Source organism: Canis aureus, chromosome 14, assembly GCF_053574225.1.
Source record: "Canis aureus isolate CA01 chromosome 14, VMU_Caureus_v.1.0, whole genome shotgun sequence".
NCBI lineage: Eukaryota > Metazoa > Chordata > Mammalia > Carnivora > Canidae > Canis > Canis aureus.
Window position 1 is genome coordinate 63,149,788 of NC_135624.1, and position 18,650 is coordinate 63,168,437.

The window sequence follows — 18,650 nt, forward strand, 5'->3', positions numbered from 1 at the left end:
AGGGGCAGTTCCTGCATCACCCACAGCAACAACTACTGTCTTTGCAGATATTACCACAATAGCCACTGGAAATATTAATGATATTACTACTAGCATAGCTCAAATTACACCTAATGCAAAAGACTTTGCAACCACCCTCTCACCTGCTACTACTATTTCTGCATTTCAAATCACCACCCAGTTTGCTGATACCACCACCACCAGATGAGAGACCACTATCCTTGAAGGTGACATAGCTATGGCTGCTGTAACCAGCAATACTGCTATGGCAACCACTTCTGCAATTGACACCACCACCACTAACAGTGGTACCACTATTGAAGAGACTCCTGTGACCACTTATGTGACTAGCCCCATAGCCACTACAGTGAGCACCAACAGTGCCAGTGGTACCATAACAGACACTGCAGCCGCCGCAGAAGTTCTGAAAACCACCACAGCTGCTCCAGGAGTGAACTCATCCACCCCTGGCACTGCTCTGCTTTTGACTGATAACCCCTAAAGCCACCACTGTTACCAGTACAACTGCTGACACTGTGCCTGAAGATGTCACCAACCCTGAAGAGTATTCCTATGCCACTAAAGATTATGATTCAGCCTCTGAATATGAATATGACCCAGGGCTTCCTGCAGATCCCACTGCTATTCCAGAGTCTAATGCCACAGGCCTGTTACGCCTTTAACTCCAGAGGTCACTTCTCCTAAATAAAAGGCCTCAGAACCTAAAACTGATAACACTACCCAGAACCCACAGGGGAGCTACTGCGCATAGACCCTGAAGATTGACTTAATACTCCAACCAGTAATCAAAGGTATGAAATACTGAAGATATGAGCAGTGAAAATACAATAATTCTTTAAGTATACTGTATTATACATTTTAGCCTTTATTCTTTGTCTATCGCCCACATATCATTTCACATATTTGAAATACCATAAGAATTGTCATTGTGTTTTTTAAAAATATTCTTTAATCTCTACACTCAGTGTGGGGCTAGCATTTACAACCCGGAGATCAAGAGTCATTATGCTATACCCACTGAATCAGCCAGGTGCCCTGAGAACTGTCATCGCATCTTATTAGGATGACTGAATTCATTTTACAGCCCTCAAAACTTGACATATAAGGATAAATTTATCTTTTACTCTCACTCCAGTCTAAAAAGTCCTTAATGTCTTAAAAGCAAGAATCCCTACATCCTCATAATTCCTCTCTTAAGCAATGAAATCTCTCATTCACTTACCTTGACTATATTATTCCTCCAAAATTTATCTCTTATAGTTCAAAATAATATTTTATTAACTTGGTTAATTTCATTTTATGAAAGGAAAGAAACACTTACAAATGTTACCTATAGAATAATAGGAATCCTTTATGCAGGGTATGAGACTTCTAGGATACCAGAAAATCAGAGGCAGAGATCTCATTCAGCAAACCTGGAAAATAAACATTCTCTCTTCCACCGAATGAAAGCTGGCACTGGTAAATACCAAGAGGGTTCCAGAGGTTTATAAATATTTCTTTACATAGAAAAGACTATTTAAATTATTCCTGAACTGTGAATCACTGGAAGAGCAAGAAAGAGCTTCTTAGATCCAGTAAGATGCTGTCTTGCATGGACAATGTCACTGGCATCTTTGGGACCAGACCACTCCTCACCACTGTAACCACACACTCATGGACTGGGTCCCAGTGAGAACTAAACTGAGAAATCCTGCCTTATCCTTCCCCTCCATACCATCACACTTCACTAAAGCCTCTATATCCTCTAAATAAATAGGGGCTTGATTCTCTTGTATAGGGCCTGTATGTGTCTGTGTAAGAGAGGGAGAGGAAGAGAGGAGGAGATGTGGGGGAGGGGAGTTGCTTGTCAATCTATAGCTCATCTGAAAGGCTACACTCATATTTGTTATTTCCATTTTCCACCACAAATTCTTTCTTCTTTTCTACAATGTGGATTCAAATGGCATATATACAACAGTCATTTAGAATTGAAAGAAAAAGAAAGGGGCAGCCCCGGTGGTGTAGCGGTTTAGCGCCGCCTGCAGCCCAGGGCCTGATCCTGGAGACCTTAGTAGGATTGAGTCCCACGTCAGGCTCTCTGCACAGTGCCTGCTTCTCCCTCTGCCTGTGTCTCTGCCTCTCTCTCTCTCTGTGTGTCTCTATGAATAAATAAATAAAATCTTTAAAAAAGAAAGAAAATGAAAGATTGTTTTTCTTATCAGGCTGAATATATTTTAGGTTTATCAATTTTTATCTTAAAATATTCCTTCTCAAGACTACCCCACAGGAAATTTTTAAATCAGTGTATTCATATTGGATGGGCACACCTTCATAATCTGGATTGGGATTATAAAAGCATACCAAATTAGTAGATAAGATGTCTCTTCTTTTTATAGCCTTTGAAGATAGTTTACATGTAGGTGAAAAATATAAGGATCTCTGAAGCATAAGCTTACATTTGGATCTCTTCCATAGCTCCATGAATGCATATGTCTAAAAGATTTCTGCTGATACTCTCATTCTTAACACTTAGGAACTTTTATAGACCCAAAATGCTGTCCAAGGTTTTTACTGTGTAAATAGTTTTTAATTTAATTTTATTTTCAGATAATTGGATATATTAACACAATTTTGAGCATCTACAAATAGCAAGACTCTGTACTAAGTGCTATGAGACAGTACAAAAAGGCCCCAAATAGTGACAATAGTCTAAAAAAGCTCAGACTTAAAGGTGGACACATAGAATATGTGTCTAACTAATGATGGAACAGTCCAAAACGGAAGGGGCAATTTCTTACAGACTGAGAGACCAGGGCAGTGATAATAAGAAACAAAGAAAAGTGTATGAATAAGGTGTTCTTTGAACTGGGTCACAGGTTGAACTTTTACTTTCTTATTTTTTTCTGATTTAAAGAGTACTTTTAACAACTGAGTTAATGACTAATAAATAAAACATTTTAGAAAATAGGAGAACTCATATAAAAGTCCATATTTTCCTCCAAAACACAAAAGATCTGGTATTACGGCCATGTAATCCTGCATAACTGTCAACCACAGCAATGCTACTCAGAGTGGTCTGCAAACCCGCAAATTGATACAGACCAGTTAGGAGTGAAGGATATAAATCAATGTTGTTAATGCACACAGTTGTTTTTTTCAGCTTCCTTTATCTTAATAGATTTATTCATGTTTTCATTCCTTCAAGAAATCAAGGCTTTCTTGCCAACAAAACTATTATCTTCTGGTGCAAACTCTTCACCTAATCCCTGACCCATCCTTTGAGTATCAGTGAACTGGAAGTAAGAAATGGCTAGCCCTTTCTTTCTTTTTTTTTTTTATTAATAAGTTTTATTAATTCATTCATGAGAGACATAGAGAAAGAGAGGCAGAGACACAGGCAGAGGGAGAAGGCTCCATGCAGTGAGCCCAATGTGGGACTCGATCTCGGGGCTCCAGGATCATGCCCTGGGCTGAAGGCAGAGGTGGCTCAACCACTAAGCCACCCAGGCATCCTGGAGCCCTTGCTTTCATAAAGGAGGCATGCTCTCCTCTGGTCTCCACCAGGCCTACTTCGCAGATTCATTATTAACTAGGTCCTCTAGACATTTAAACTTGTAATCCTTGCTCTTAACAATGAAATCACATGTTTGAAAAGGAAAGTAGAATTTCCTTAGAGACGATTTAGGATTGGAGTGGGACTAGTAAAGGCTTAATGGGGAAACTGAGGGAACAATTTTGTAAGATATTAAGTAATAAATAATAGTAGAACTTGATAATTGGTATATTTGGTAGGACAGAGGTGAAGAAGTAGCTTATTATATTCTGGTTTGGATGACGAGTTGGAAGGTAATACCACAACCCAAAACGGAAAAAGTCAGTTTACAAGAAAGATCTTACTTTGATTTAGACTCTACACATATCCCCTCTCTTCTAACTCTCTGAGCTAGACTGTACACTTTTGTGTCCTAAAAACTGAAAGTATGGCATCATTTCAAGTACCCATGGAGGATTTACAAAAATGAATCACAGATTAGGCCACAAATATAACTTCCTCAGATGTTACAAACACAGAAATCCTACAATTGGAGACCTCTTGAATGCAACAAAACTAAAAACTAATTTTAAGTCTAACCAAAAATACCCAATTATTCTTCCAAAAGAACAAAACTGCAATTAAATAGCATTAATAAGGAATTAAAAACAAAACTGAGACTAAATAATCAAGCTAATGGGATGTAACCAAAGTTCATGAAGAGGTGAAATGCTATATTAGTATCATTTGAAGATTAGATTTATCAAAAAGCTATACTCCTCCTTATTTATCAAATGAATTTCAAATAGGGTAGGGGGAATATAAAAAGATTAAGATTTTTTTTTCTAGTTTTACTGAGGTATAATTGACAAACACAATTGTATATATTTAAAATACACAATCTGGGTAGCTCAGCGGTTTAGCACCTGCCTTTGGCCCAGGGCATGATCCTGGAATCCCAGAATCAAGTCCCACATTAGGCTCCCTGCATGGACCCTGCTTCGCCCTCTGCCTGTGTCTCTGCCTCTCTCTCTTTCCTGTGTCTTTCATGAATAAATAAATAAAATCTTTAAAAAAATAAAATACACAATGTCATAATTTGCTATATTCCTACATTGTGATGTGATTACCATAATCAAGTTAATTAACACATCCATCTCCTCAAATGATTATTTAAAAAAAATTTATTAAGTTCAGCACTAATGGTGATGAGGGTCACATAGATTTTCACATTGTCTTGGAAGCTGACAGCACTTTTGAAAAAGAAACAATTTCTACTTCTCCAAATGGTGACAATCTCAATAATGGTTATATTTCAATATAATATATACAGTGCATAATGCTACAATCACAGTTTGAAAAAAATGTATGCAAGAGTATATATCAAGAACCAAGCTAGAGAATCAAATATGTAGCACTGCGGTAATTAAGAAATTGTTTCCATTTTAAACTCTCTCTTGATTTACCGACACACAAAATAATTTAATTTTCTATTGCTATACAGAGCAACACTTTCAACCCCATTAAAAACAAAGATACTTGACAGATGAATCATTTGAGGAGATAATTATGGAAAACTATATAGAAACATATATTTATTTATACTACTTAATAAAATCTACATTGATCTCCAACTTCATCTGCCAATACACTTTGCAATTTTGGGAGCCATTATTCCAAAGTTCTGTCATTCTCCAATATGAACATACAGAACATACAGCTGTAGCTGCGTATGCTACTACTATGTTACTACTACTAATAATAATAGCTAACACCTCTACAATGCTTACTATGGGCTAGTCACTGTTGTAAGTATTTGACATATATTAATTCATTTAATCCTTAACAATCCTATGAAATAAGAATTATCATTATTCTCATTTTATAGAGAAAACTAAGGCATGGAGAAGTAAGCCATTTGTACAAGATCACACTACTAGGCAGGGCAGCAAGGATGAAACTCAAGCATGTCTGGCTCCACAGCATGTCTGACCACTACCCAGAACAGCCACTCAATTTAAATGTTTAATTTATAATATTCATATTCTGGTACTGATTGAGATTCTCAATATTCTTCATTTTTTAATTTGTAAATATTTTTAATTGAGTGAAATCTTATTATAAACTATCTTACTGGGCAAATAATTAGTAGAGTTTTCCATGATTCTTTATAAAGCTCAGAAAATGCTTTTGAGAACAATGACATTGAATAATTAAAAATAGTAGCTAATAATGGAAGTATAATGAAAGATGCAATCCTGCATTAGAAAAATCTATTATCATTAGAATGTTGCAGCTATTCAATAAAATTGCAAATTGCTGAAGTTATATTAAAATACTATAAATTAGTTTGAGGCATCAAGAAGAAGGTATGGTAGTGAAGATGAAAAGATACAAAAAGAAATGCACATTCTAAATTGTTTATTTTTTCAGGAATGGGAGTAAAGAATCTATATTAATTTCAGGTTAAGGAATGTTATTAGTATATCCTAATTTATAGACATACTATATTAACATATGCATTTAAAGGTCTTGTCATTTTTATCTAAGTATCTTCATATTATATAACAAGAGGGGAGAAACAATATTATTTCAATATTGGAATCTGTAAAAGAACCTACAAAAGTAACAGAAAGGCATAAAGAAATAGTTTTAATGATTTTTTTCTATATTTAGGAATGATTTTTAGGAATGATTTTTTCTATATTTAGGAATGATTTTTTTCTATATTTTTTCCAGGTCTTGTTCAAACTCAATCAAGCATTTTTGCTATAATAAATGTTTCTTAGTGATTCAGTAGCACCTGTATTCAACTTAAATGTGATATATTTTTAGGTCGTAAAACTTTTCCCTGTATTTTGTCAGTGTACTTTCAAGTTTCTCAAGAATAGTCATCACTCTTTAATAAAACTTTTGGCAAGCAAATTAATCTTTGAGTGAAGAAATTTTAAATAACAAGACTAAACTAAAATTAGTATTTTATATCATTTATAATTTAATTTTAAATATTACTTGAAGCGCAATCTAGTTTATTTTCAAATTTTAGGAAATAGAAAAACCAACAAAACACAATTATCCTGCCACCCAGAAGGAGGAAAAATGGTCTCCTAATCCAAATGTGTACATCTCACACTGCCACAAAATATTTTCTCTACATGTAAGGACAAGTTCTGTATCATTAAACAGCATCACAGATAGAAGGCTTCATATTATTAATGCATCATAATTTACATAACCAACTTTTTTTAGGTAGATATATTTTCTCTTTTTTCTTTTACTGAATAGTTGTATGACACACATTTCTAGGATCCAAAATCATTTCTTTGGGATAAATTTCTAGACATGAAAGGAATGAAGGCAACAAAACATTATACAGACATTTGTCTATAGAGATTTTACAAACATTTTATATTGATTGCTGATTTTTGAAAGCTATAAAGGGCTAGTGGCAAATGTAAGCAGTGAAATGGTTTGGCCTAAAACTATCACATCCTTGAGATCTTGGTGTGGCAGAGACCTGTTAGGAGAATGTTAATATAAGCAAGATTCTCCAAGCCAATGATGGTGGCTTGGCTGAGGAAGGAAAAAGAAGTAGGACTCTAGATACTCTTTGAAGGACTTCTTGATGGACTAGACAAGGTATGAGGTAAAGAAAGGGTCACGATGATTCCCAAGATTTTGGTCGGAAAAACTGAAAAGATGTTGAAGGCTGTAATTACAGCAGGTATAGTTTAAGGGAGATTATGAGTTCCATTTTGAATACATCAAACGTGATACGTTTCTCAGTGATCTAAATAACAATATCAAGGACACAGTTGGATACTCAAGTCTGAAGTGTAGGAGAGAGATCAGGACTGGCAAGATTATATATTTAAGAGCTGATCCCATAGAATAGGCATTTAAACCCATGAGACTAGATAAGATCACCAAGGCAGTGATTGTAGATAGAAAAGGGAAGAGTCAAACAACAAGCTCTGGGACACTTTAATATTAAGGAGTTTCTAAATAAAACTCTAGGTTATTATTTTAGTTATTTTTATTAATAATAAATTGAATATGTTCTCTTTGATTAAATGTCTGAATCCCCTTGTGTTAACGCTAAGGAAGATATAATAAAATAATTAAACAAAGATAAACATATAATGTTAATAAGGGATATTTTCCCACTGAAAATATTGTTAGTCAAGAGGACACCAAGTGAGAGAAAGCATTCTATACAGAAGGAATAGCTAAAGCAAAGATCAAGATATTTTTCTTAGAAAGTTCCTAAACAAAACAACTTATATTTCTAATGTCTGCAGACCAGAATCTCTTCACCCACAAACCCTCTTGACTATGTCACAGTATCTGAATAACAAAACTATATGGAGAACTAATGGAGAACTAATAAGCAAAATAAATAAATAAATAAAGCAAATCATATTATGGATTAAATCAGTGTGACACGCTTAAGTGTATGTGACCTTTCTAGTTTGAAACTGATGATCTCAAGTCTCATGAAGGGACAGTATTATGTATTGTTCTGTTACTAACATGTTTATTACACTGTTCTATTACCCAGCAGACATTCAAATCAGAGGCTTTCTAAAAGAAAGGTGAGTTAGAAGACAAGTTCTTCCAATAGTAGGGGAATTGCCTAGCTGAAATATATTGGATCTACCAAAAGTGGTCCTTTGAAAAAGCAGGCTACTCATTTCCACTTGATCTTTCATTAGTGCCATAATCATTGTTTTGACGTACTCTCATCTCAGTACCAGTCACAGAGCTTAAAAGAAAATGTTTACTTTCTTTGAATGAATGAGTGGGATTTATTATAAAAAATGCTTTAAATATGAGATTTAGTTAAAATCAGTATTTTAACATACAAGCCAATTAAGGTAGGGATGCCTGAGTGGCTCAGTGGTCTACCTTCAGCTCAGGGTGTGATCCCAGGGTCCTGGGATCCAGTCCCACAACAAGATCCCTGAGGGGAAGCTGCTTCTCCTTCTGCCTATGGCTCTGCCTCTCTCTCTGTGTCTCTCATGAATAAATAAATAAACTCTTTTTTTTTAAAAAAAGGCCAATTAAGGTAAACAAGTATTAATTCAATTCAATATATAAATGTTTACATTTGTTAACCAGACCTACAAACAACTTTACAATGTATTTTATGCATTACTAAACATTCTCATTTAGATCTAAGAACATCTTATAATGTGAAATAGGAAAATTTTTTACAGGTAAGTTAAATGATCTCCCTTGGTTAGCATAGGGAGTAGCAGCTAGGGTTTATATAAAAACCCTCTCATTCCAAGGACAACTTCATTTACCATCCAAGAACTATCAGAATTACTTCTTTAATGAATTTTCAAATATACTGATTTATTCTCTCACATGTATTTCCTCAGGCACAGAATTTTTTGCCATCTCTCCTGGATTATGATTTAATATATTTTACATGTGAAAAATGGAAAATGAGAAAATAACTAGTATCCAGGGAAAGTAAACTTTGTATAATTAAAAATACATTCAAAAAGCTCTAAAGTACTTGCTAATGAAATAATTCTGATACGGACTTCCTAACACATTGACAAGAAAGGTGTTCTCTATATTTTTCCAAATAAAATTATTTAAGAAAATATTCCAATACATTTTAAGCAATTGGAAGAATTCCTTTTTTTTCTTCCAAAATATTTTATTTATTCATTCATGAGAGACAGACAGAAAGGCAGAGATATAGGCAAAGGGTAGTAGGCTCCCTGCAGGGAGCCTGATGCAGGACTCTATCCCAGGGCCCCAGGACCACAACCCGAGCCAAAGGCAGACACTCAACCACTGAACCACCCAGGTGCCCCACAACTGGAGAATTCTGATTGTAGTTTTCTCCTGGAATGCTTTCATACATTGATTATTCAGCTTTACCAAAAATATATACAAGTCAAAAATAGTCTATTAAAGTCCTGAAACTTTATAGTAGAAATATGATAATATTAATTACTATATAATTAATATTAAGTTACTAAATGTTATTCTTTGATAATGATTTTCAAAACAGAATAATAGCCTAGAAATTGCAAGATAAATTATTAAGGAAAATCATTAATTATCACATTCTACACTAATTAAATGCAAGGATTCATATGGTCTTCAAAAAGAATATGTAAAAAGAAAATCTTCTTTTTCAGGAACTATCTACTTATCTGGTTGCTGTTGTTTCAAGATTAACCTGGAGCTATCCCATCTACATGAACTGTCATCCTCTATCCCCAATAGTACCATCCATCTACCCCAGAAAAGTTAGAGGGAAAGAGAAAAAAAACTGAATTATTTTACCAAATGAAAAACCACTCAATTAGTCCCCAAAAGGCATTAAGACATTTGGGGACATTATTCAGGTTCAAAAAAAGAACAATTCTTAGGACACTTGGGTGGCTCAGTGGTTGAGTGTCTGCCTTCAGCTCAGGTCTGTGACCTGGGGTCCTGGGATCGAGTCCTGAATCAAGCTCCCCAGAGGGAACCTGCTTCTCCCTCTGCCTATGTCTCTGCCTCTATCTGTGTATCTCTCATGAATAAATACATAAAATCTTTAAAAAAAAAAAAAAAAGAACAATTCTTGATCAGGATCCAGGGAAAGCATAAAAGCATAGCTACCAGGGTATCCAGTTAGATAAACCTAGCTCTAGGACATTCTTGTTCCAGATTTCTTTATAAATTTCTCTACCAATTCCTCAAGGGAAGAAAAGAGGCCTGGAAAAGTTAAGAGATCAAGTGGGGAGCACAGTGGTTTTGGAGAGCTGTGATAAAAAAACAATAGAAACAGTTCATTAACCTGTTCAATCCTTCACAAGAGACCTGAAAGGAATCAGATATAGATGGTGTTAATTCTAAGGAAACATGTGACTACATGCAGGAACTCTGCATGCTTATCACTGTTTATCAAGTTATTTTTAAATTCTGCTTACTAACTATGATAGGCAGAATAATGGCCCCCAAAGATGACTACCTTAATCCTTAGAACCCATGAATAGGTTGAATAGGTATCCTCCCTGGCAAAAAGGGACTTTGTATATATGATTAAGGACTTTAAAATGGTGAGATTGTCATAGTTTTTCCAGGAAACATCACTCCTTACGAAAATTATTCTTTATGAAATGTGCCTGGGCCTATTTTAGAAAACATCAAGACTAAATGCCTCGTTTGTTTTTGATATTGATTAAATGTGTTTTCTAATTCAAATTCATCTAGGTATCAAGCTCTTCCTAGTTTAAAATCTGCAGTATTCGTTTGTCTGCTTGAGCTGTAGATTGGCTGATTACTGGATACTCTGAGTAAGGATTTCTTGTTTGGTTCTCCAAACTTAGTGTTAAGAACAAGGGCATTGATTCCCTCAGCCACAAAGGACCCATGGTCACTTTTGTTCTTGGTAAACTGGTATTCAAGTAAAAGGAGTAAAATAGTTGTTCTGTGTGTCCTGGAATGGTACGGTATGCACATCAAAATTACCTGGAAATTGCAGGGCCCATGCATAACTTTGCAATTGTGCTAAATCTTCTCTCAGTGCCTTTAGATCCACCCTCTACCTTTTCCTCTCTGCCCCCAGAGGCTCACCTGTGTGAGGTGACTCATTAAGCTCCTAACTTTCATACTTCTTGCTAGATTCAGCTAATTAGTGAGTGCTAAAATGGAATGAAGGGAGAAAGACATTCCCAGATTATCTCACCAGTTTCAAAATGAAATAAGAATGGATGAATGGACGAATATTTAGGTATGAAGGGCATGATATGGAGAGTGTGGACTGGAAAAACACATGTCAATATAGAACCAATGGCAGCTACATAATTCTTCTGTCAAGGAAAATATGGACAGACAATATTAACACAAAAAATGAACTTTAAATTTCTCTCAAAAGAAAAATTATAAAGAAATTTATATATTATAAAGTCATAGGGATTATGGCAAGATAATGGATTTTTTTTTATTTTACCACAAATAAATTTTACTTTACTATAGGTAAATTTTCTTCAACGCTATTGAATTAAGAGCCCAAATAGGGGGATCCCTGGGTGGCTCAGTGGTTTAGCGCCTGCCTTTGGCCTAGGGCGTGATCCTGGAGTCCCGGGATAGAGTCCCACATCGGGCTCCCTGCATGGAGCCTGCTTCTCCCTCTGCCTGTGTCTCTGCCTCTCTCTCTCTCTTTCTCTCTCTCTCTCTGTGTGTCTCTCATGCATAAATAAATAAAATCTTAAAAAAAAAAATCCCAAATCGTTCCAAATTTCTATAACTGAAATATGGTGTTTCACTACTTCAGAAACAGCACCATATTGTGTTAAAAGTATCTCTATTTAAATTCTGACTTAATTATTCATTCAACAATCATTTACTTTCTTAACTTATAAACTATTGAGTGAGATCATATTTGATCAATTTTTGAAAAGCCATAATTTTGAGGTTGCTCACGGTAATAATGCCAAGTTAAATGATGAAGACTATGAGCAAAAAGAAATTGGCATTATCAGATAATTACAAATGCAAAAGATAAAAACATTTCACACTGAAATTAACTGAAATAAAAATTATATTTTCTAGAATTTTTATATGAACATATATATCAGAATAAAGATGTCTATTTAATAGATTGTTCCCCAAATGACTATACCTGCAAATCCTCATCTGTTTCTGAATTGTTACCCACTATTTGTAATTAATCTGACTATAGCTTCAAAAGCTATATATCCTTCAAAAGCATATATGATATATTTATTCTCCTTTCAAATTTTCTACTAGGTAGTCACTTTACATTGTCTTGATTTTCTAAACATTACATTTTAGATCAGATAGGCAAGTTGGTCTGAAACTCCCTTCTCTAATTACTAAATATGAATCACATGTCAGCAATTATTCTACTTTTTACTACAAAACCTGACAGAAAAATGTCTAAGATCATGCTAATACACAAGAATTTAATAAGAATATATGCAGATATTTTATATTTATTTAATTGGTGTTTAAATGTAAAATGATTAATAATCTTTTCTGTTTCAATAACATTATAAACTATGCAATGTATTTTATTAAATTGTATGGAAACTTGGTCTACTTTTCTAAAACTTCTTGAATAACTTTCAGTTCACACTGAACAAGGCATGAGTAATTCATAGCTTATGATGTTATATGATGTAATTTCCATGTAAGAACTGTCCTTAAAAAAAAAATAAATATAAACTCAAACTCAGGAAATATGCAAAGTTTTTACCTTCCAAAGTCCTTTCTACCATATTCCAATATCCAATCAAAATAAAAACCATAAATTGGAACACCTATAATACTGATTTCATAAAGGAGAATGTTATGATTAATGTTCCAGAGTAATGATAAACATAAAAGAGGAAGGAGGTCAACTTCATTATGAGTCAAATCAGTGTATCAGTAATAAGTACACATAATTTTATTAACTTTAAAGTGATTACCTTGATTTTCAGAAGAGACAATATTGTGCATTGTTATTGCATAGCCTTTATTATGATATCGATTATCACGCAGGCACCTAACCCTTCAGGTGCAGCCAAACCCTGACTTCTGATCTTCACAAGATTCTTGGAAGAAGAGGTGAATGAAGAAAGTTTGTCCAAAAGAAATGGCTAAGTGGAAGTGTGCTTTCTCTGTTAACCAGGTATCAATGGATCAAAGCCTCTCTTTTTTGTTTGTGTTATATTTCTTTCCAATAAATACCTAGCTCCTCAAGGCAGAAACTAAGTCTCTTGTTCCTACTGAATCCACAATGCCTCCCATAGATGGACATCCAATAAATATCTGTTGAACGAATAAGTAAATAAAAGTTGTCATTTCAAGTCCAGTAATGCTTAGACTTAAATTATATTAAATACATCTATAAATAATAAGTTATAAAAATTCAATATATGAATAAGTTATATATATAATAATATTGTCATAAAGTGTTATAGAGTTTTACTGTGTAAACTTAATTTACATCTTAATTTAATCCTAATAGCAACACACGCAGGTAAATAGAATGGGATTGATCATTTTGTAGATGTGAAAATGGCATTTGCAAATAAGTCTATCAAAATTATATAGAAACAAAATGACAGAGCTAGGAGTTATATCTAAACCTCCTGATTGCCAGTTCAGCGTTCCTTCTATCATTCTAGAATTGCCTTTAATTTTTTTTGCACTTTTTTCTAAAATACACTGATGATTTTTCACAGCTACATTTCTTCAGAATTAGTGTATTTGCCATTTGTTCTGGTATTTAGCTTAATATGGAGGAATATGTAAAAATAGTAACTAAATCAATATAAAATTAATAAAAGTGAGTATGCCTAATGGAAATTATCTGTATTTCTCTCATTGCATGGTCACCTGCAATTGCAAAAGTATTTAGAAAGTAGATTACTAGATAATTTAGTATGTGCTTTTCAAAATTTGGGAGCTTCTAAGTTAAAAGGTCATGAGGAAGGAGAATGGGGGCACAGCAGGATAGACATATTTCACAAATTTCCCTAATATGGGCACTTGGAGTTTACGTGCTAAATAAATGTGTTTTAACTCAATGGAGGGACAAATATTTATATCCTCTTATTACATTCTCTCAGACATTCATCTCTTCAATTCTATTAAACTTTGAAATACTGAAATAAACTGCAAAAGTAAAAAAAAAAAAATCAAAATAAATAAATAAACTGCAAAAGTAAAGTTTTTCAAATGCCAAATACTGGGGAACATTTGACAATATATAAATTATTCTACAACTACAAATAAGAAACTGAACCATAGTTTTCTTAAAATGAATAATATACATATAAGCTACCACATTAATTTATGAATTTTGTTCGCGATCAGATCTTATTATTATCTCTGCAAAGTAAAAGATAGAGTTCTTAATGTTCCTGAGTCAGAAAATCAAAAGGGCAAATATTTCAAGATTGAATTGAAATAATTCCACATGCATATTTTTTTTCCTAGCCCCCACTCCCTACCACAACCAATAGGCAAAAAGTAGGAGGTACAAAGGGAAGGCATGGTTGCCTTATTAGATGGAGGAACCTTTCAATTAGTTCTTTTTACATCAAGTCTTAGAGGCACCGCTGAGTCAAGAAGAAGCAAGTCCTGACCAAGACCCAAAGGAGACACCCCTCTCAAGGTAATTGTATGGATATGACACTGCTTCCAGGGCACTTTTACTCCATAATATCCTTTCCTTTATTAACATCTGGTTTCCCAATCAAGAAGAGGCTAGGGGGCACAGATGAATTCAATTTTGGACAGGCTAGATAAAAGGCAAAATGGCAAAACCAAATGAAGATGTCCTTGAAAGAGTTTGACATATAAATCTTGATCAATAAGCTTAGAAGTCAGCATAGAGATGGATGCTGTTTCCAAGTAGAGGCAGTAAATCACACAGAGACATTGCTATACAGTGAGAGAAAAACAGGACTGATACCAGAGCCATAGTGTGGGTAAGCAGGGAAAAAAGAAAACCCATGAACAAACCTAAACAAAACAAAACAAAACTTCAGAGAGGTCAGAAGAATAAGGTGGTTGCGCAAAAGCCATGAGAAGAGGGAAGGACCTGGCAAAGGCAAACACTGGGGAGAATTCCATCCTGTAAGGTAAGAATTAGATGGACAGTAAACACATCATTAGATAACTTGACTGGAGCTGTTCCAGTAAGCAGATGGAATAAAAAAACTTTTTGCATTGAATTTTATAACAGAATATGTAAGGACCTTTGAGGAAGAAAAGAGTATCTCTCACACACACACACACACACACACACACACACACACTGTGGGTGACAGAGAGATACCACTGAAGATCAATGAGAGGTGGGGTTGCAAAGCACCTTGTAAGCCACTTGAAGAATTTTTTAGGGGGGAGGCTTCAGGATAAAGAGTAATGGGAAACCAGGAAAGAGTGCAATGAGGGAACTAAAATAATCAGATCTGTATTTTATAAAAATCATAGTGACCATAGTTAATTAAAAGCAGGGCTGTCGGTAAGTAAAGAAATTATTTTGGTAACCGTGAAAAAGAAAACTCAGTAAGTCAGGGACACTGAATTGATCTCCCCTATCTCTCCATATGCTAGAACAGTGCCTACTACTTAATAGGCAATAATATTTGCTAAGTTAAGGAGTGGCTCAAATAAGATGTGATACTAACTTAGCTAGGATGCTGTTGGTGAAGATGAAGAGAAGCAAAGGAACTCAAAACTCTGTCTAGAAAGTAAAATATAGAGATTTAGCGATGGATGGACACAACAAAATGAGTGGAAGAGTCAAGGCTGGCTTGGGTTTCTAGCTTACACTAACTACTGGGTGAATACTGTGTCATTCATTGACATGGGGACACATAGAAAAGACTTCTGTGGGGGAAGATGATGATGGAAACTGATTCGGTTCAGACCCAGATTGAAACACCAAGTGGTTTCACAGTTCTCCGATGACTCTAAAAGGTGATCTGGTGGCACTAACAGCCACAAAACTGTGGGTTCCCACTGCATCTTCATAAGCCATGTGCTACTAGAGACCAGCTAATTTATACTGAGCTTCCCTATGGTAATTCCTTTTTTTTTCCCCCCCCATGGTAATTCCTAAGACAGGTACAGGATGCCTTTATTTTCCATTTTCCTTTCAAAATATTCTGGAATCAGCGGTCTTTTTTTCCTATATACTCATCCTCATAATCCGGCATCATGGAAACATCATACAGTTTCTACCCATAAAACTGTCTTACATTCAGAAGAACAATACAGGGTTAAAAATTAGGGATCCCTGGGTGGCTCAGCAGTTGAGTATCTGCCTTTGGCTCAGGGCATGATCCTGGAGTCTCAGGATCAAGTCCCAAATCGGGCTTCCTGAGCGGAGCCTGCTTCTCCCTCTGCCTATGTCTCTGCCTCTCTCTCTCTCTGTGTCTCTCATGAATAAATAAATAAAATCTTTTTTAAAAATTAGACTAATACAGGTCAGAAACAGATTTCATATATTCAGTAACTTTAATTGTGATGTGCACCTCACCTAAAAATGAATTATCAGTAGGTAAAGTACATAATAAAATTTTATAAAACATTTTCAGGTAAAGGATCCTGTAGACTAAGATGTAAAAAGGTGAGGAGGAGAGCAAAAGTCAAATAGTGTCATAGAATCCCAGGATTTCATGGAGACTATCCTTCAATATAATAATATTGTGCACCATGTCCCCATCACACATGTAAGAACTGAGTTCCATAAAGCTGGCCACTCAGCCTAACAGCACACCATGTACCTTCCTAGAACTCTCTTTATGTCACAACTGCTATGGTTTTCCCAAATGATGGGATATGGGGGGAGAGGGCAAGCAGGGCGTGTGTGTATGTGTGTGTGTGTGTACATGTGCTTGTGCAAATAAACATGCAGTAGTGCATAATGGATAGGTAAGGGATTTCTTAATTATTACAATTCCTAATGGAGGATGAAAGTCTCCTTTTAAGTGAGAATTTAAAGAAAAATAATCATCTTATTAGCATACCAAATGGAAAAAACTGATTTTTAGTGGTTTCAAATAATGATAGTGTTTTCAAAATATATATAGGTATCTTCTCATTTCACATTCACATTAAGCTTAATTTTAGGAAAAAAATTCTTGACTTTTAAACTTGCTACTAAATTGTAATTTTGTATCACTAGGCAGTTTGGTAAAACCTATTCCTTCACAGTCAAATACATAACAAATCTTTCTCTTGCTTCTTCACTTATAGGGGTTAAAAGGACAGGATGAAGGCTTTAATCCTGACTGGGCTCATCCTGGTCTTTGCCATTTGTTTCCCGGTAAGATTCTATACATCTGAATACAAGAACTACTTAAAACTGAGAACTACATTAAGATGGGGTTTGGAGTGAGATTACAGCACTGTATTTTTAAAAACAGAACAGAGTCACATGAGATGAGAACAGGAACGATTACTTCTAATACTATAAAAAATACGTTTATTCAAAATCACCAGAAATTTGAAGAGAAAAAAACAAAGCAAAGGGAGATGTGGAAGGGAAACAGAGAAAAAGAGGGAGAGAAGCAGAAGAGAATGACTGTTAATTGAGGACGGTAAGGTATGAGAAAATCTCCACATACATTTGGAGGACTAGAACTAAACTTGCAAATTAATGACCAAGACTTCCACTTGTCCTTCTCGTCCATGTTCACTCACCACCTTCGTTGTAAGGAGATTCCCCTGTGAGGTGAAAAATGAGGATGCATTTATCTGTCTCTCAAGTTCGTTTTTCACTCAACCTCTGAGTCTATTATTATGTTCTCATGATCAAAAACTGCAACACGTTCTTCCACACAAGACACAAACACAGTGAGAAAGAAGATAGTCTCTTCTATTGATATCTAAAATAGACAATTATTAGCACATTTGACTCATCTGAAACATGATTTGTGCAAATAGGTTTTTTTGTACCTCTTTGAGTGAGCCTTGGTATTTTGAATTTTGTGGCTTTTGCTTTACCCTTTTAAATCTCTTGCAGAGTTAAAAAAAAAAAATCTTCCTCAGGGCACTTGGGTGACTCAAATGGTTAAGCATCTGACCCTTGATTTCACCTCAGATCTTGATTTCAGGGTCATGAGTTCAAGCCCCATATTGAGCTCCATGCTTATAGAGGAGTCTACTTTAAAAACAAAACAAAACAGGGATGCCTGGGTGGCTCAGCATTTGAGCGTCTGCCTTCAACTCAGGGCTTGATCCCAGAGTCCTGCATTGGGCTCCCTGTATGGAGCCTGCTTCTCCCTCTTCTTATGTCTCTGCCTCTCCCTCTGTTTCTCTCGTGAATAAATAAATAAAATCTTAAAAAAAAAAAAAAATTTTCTGCTCTTCTGACTTACATACTATTTTTTAGTTCCTTACATTTCTCTTTGATCAGAGCACAGTAACCACTATTTTTAGAATTACTGGTGGTCTTCAAGTGTCTGTTCCATGCCATTTTAACCAACCATGCTTTATTCAAGAATCCTTTCCTTTTCTGCCATTACTATTATATCCCTGTCATACTGTTCCCAGAACATTTAATGCCTCAGACAAAGCTTTTCCAATCAAGAGAAACTCATTTTTGTTGCAGTTTTTAATATCCAACTTTCTAATT

General features: G+C 35.0%; 1 long non-coding RNA gene across 34 annotated transcripts in view; it reads right to left on the reverse strand.

Moving 5' to 3' along the window:
• Nucleotides 1-12,986: 12,986 nt before the first annotated feature.
• LOC144283752 (uncharacterized) overlaps nt 12,987-18,650 on the reverse strand; it is an 89,989-nt gene continuing 84,325 nt past the window's right edge. For 29 of the 34 annotated variants that reach the window (XR_013352315.1, XR_013352317.1, XR_013352325.1 and 26 more), the window contains 2 exons: nt 17,641-17,740; nt 12,987-13,324 (listed from right to left, as the gene is read on the reverse strand). This is a non-coding gene — a long non-coding RNA (uncharacterized LOC144283752). Of the gene's footprint in view, nt 13,325-17,481; nt 17,741-18,650 lie in introns of those variants that run through there. The other 5 variants (XR_013352312.1, XR_013352301.1, XR_013352305.1 and 2 more) reach the window with 2 other exon arrangements.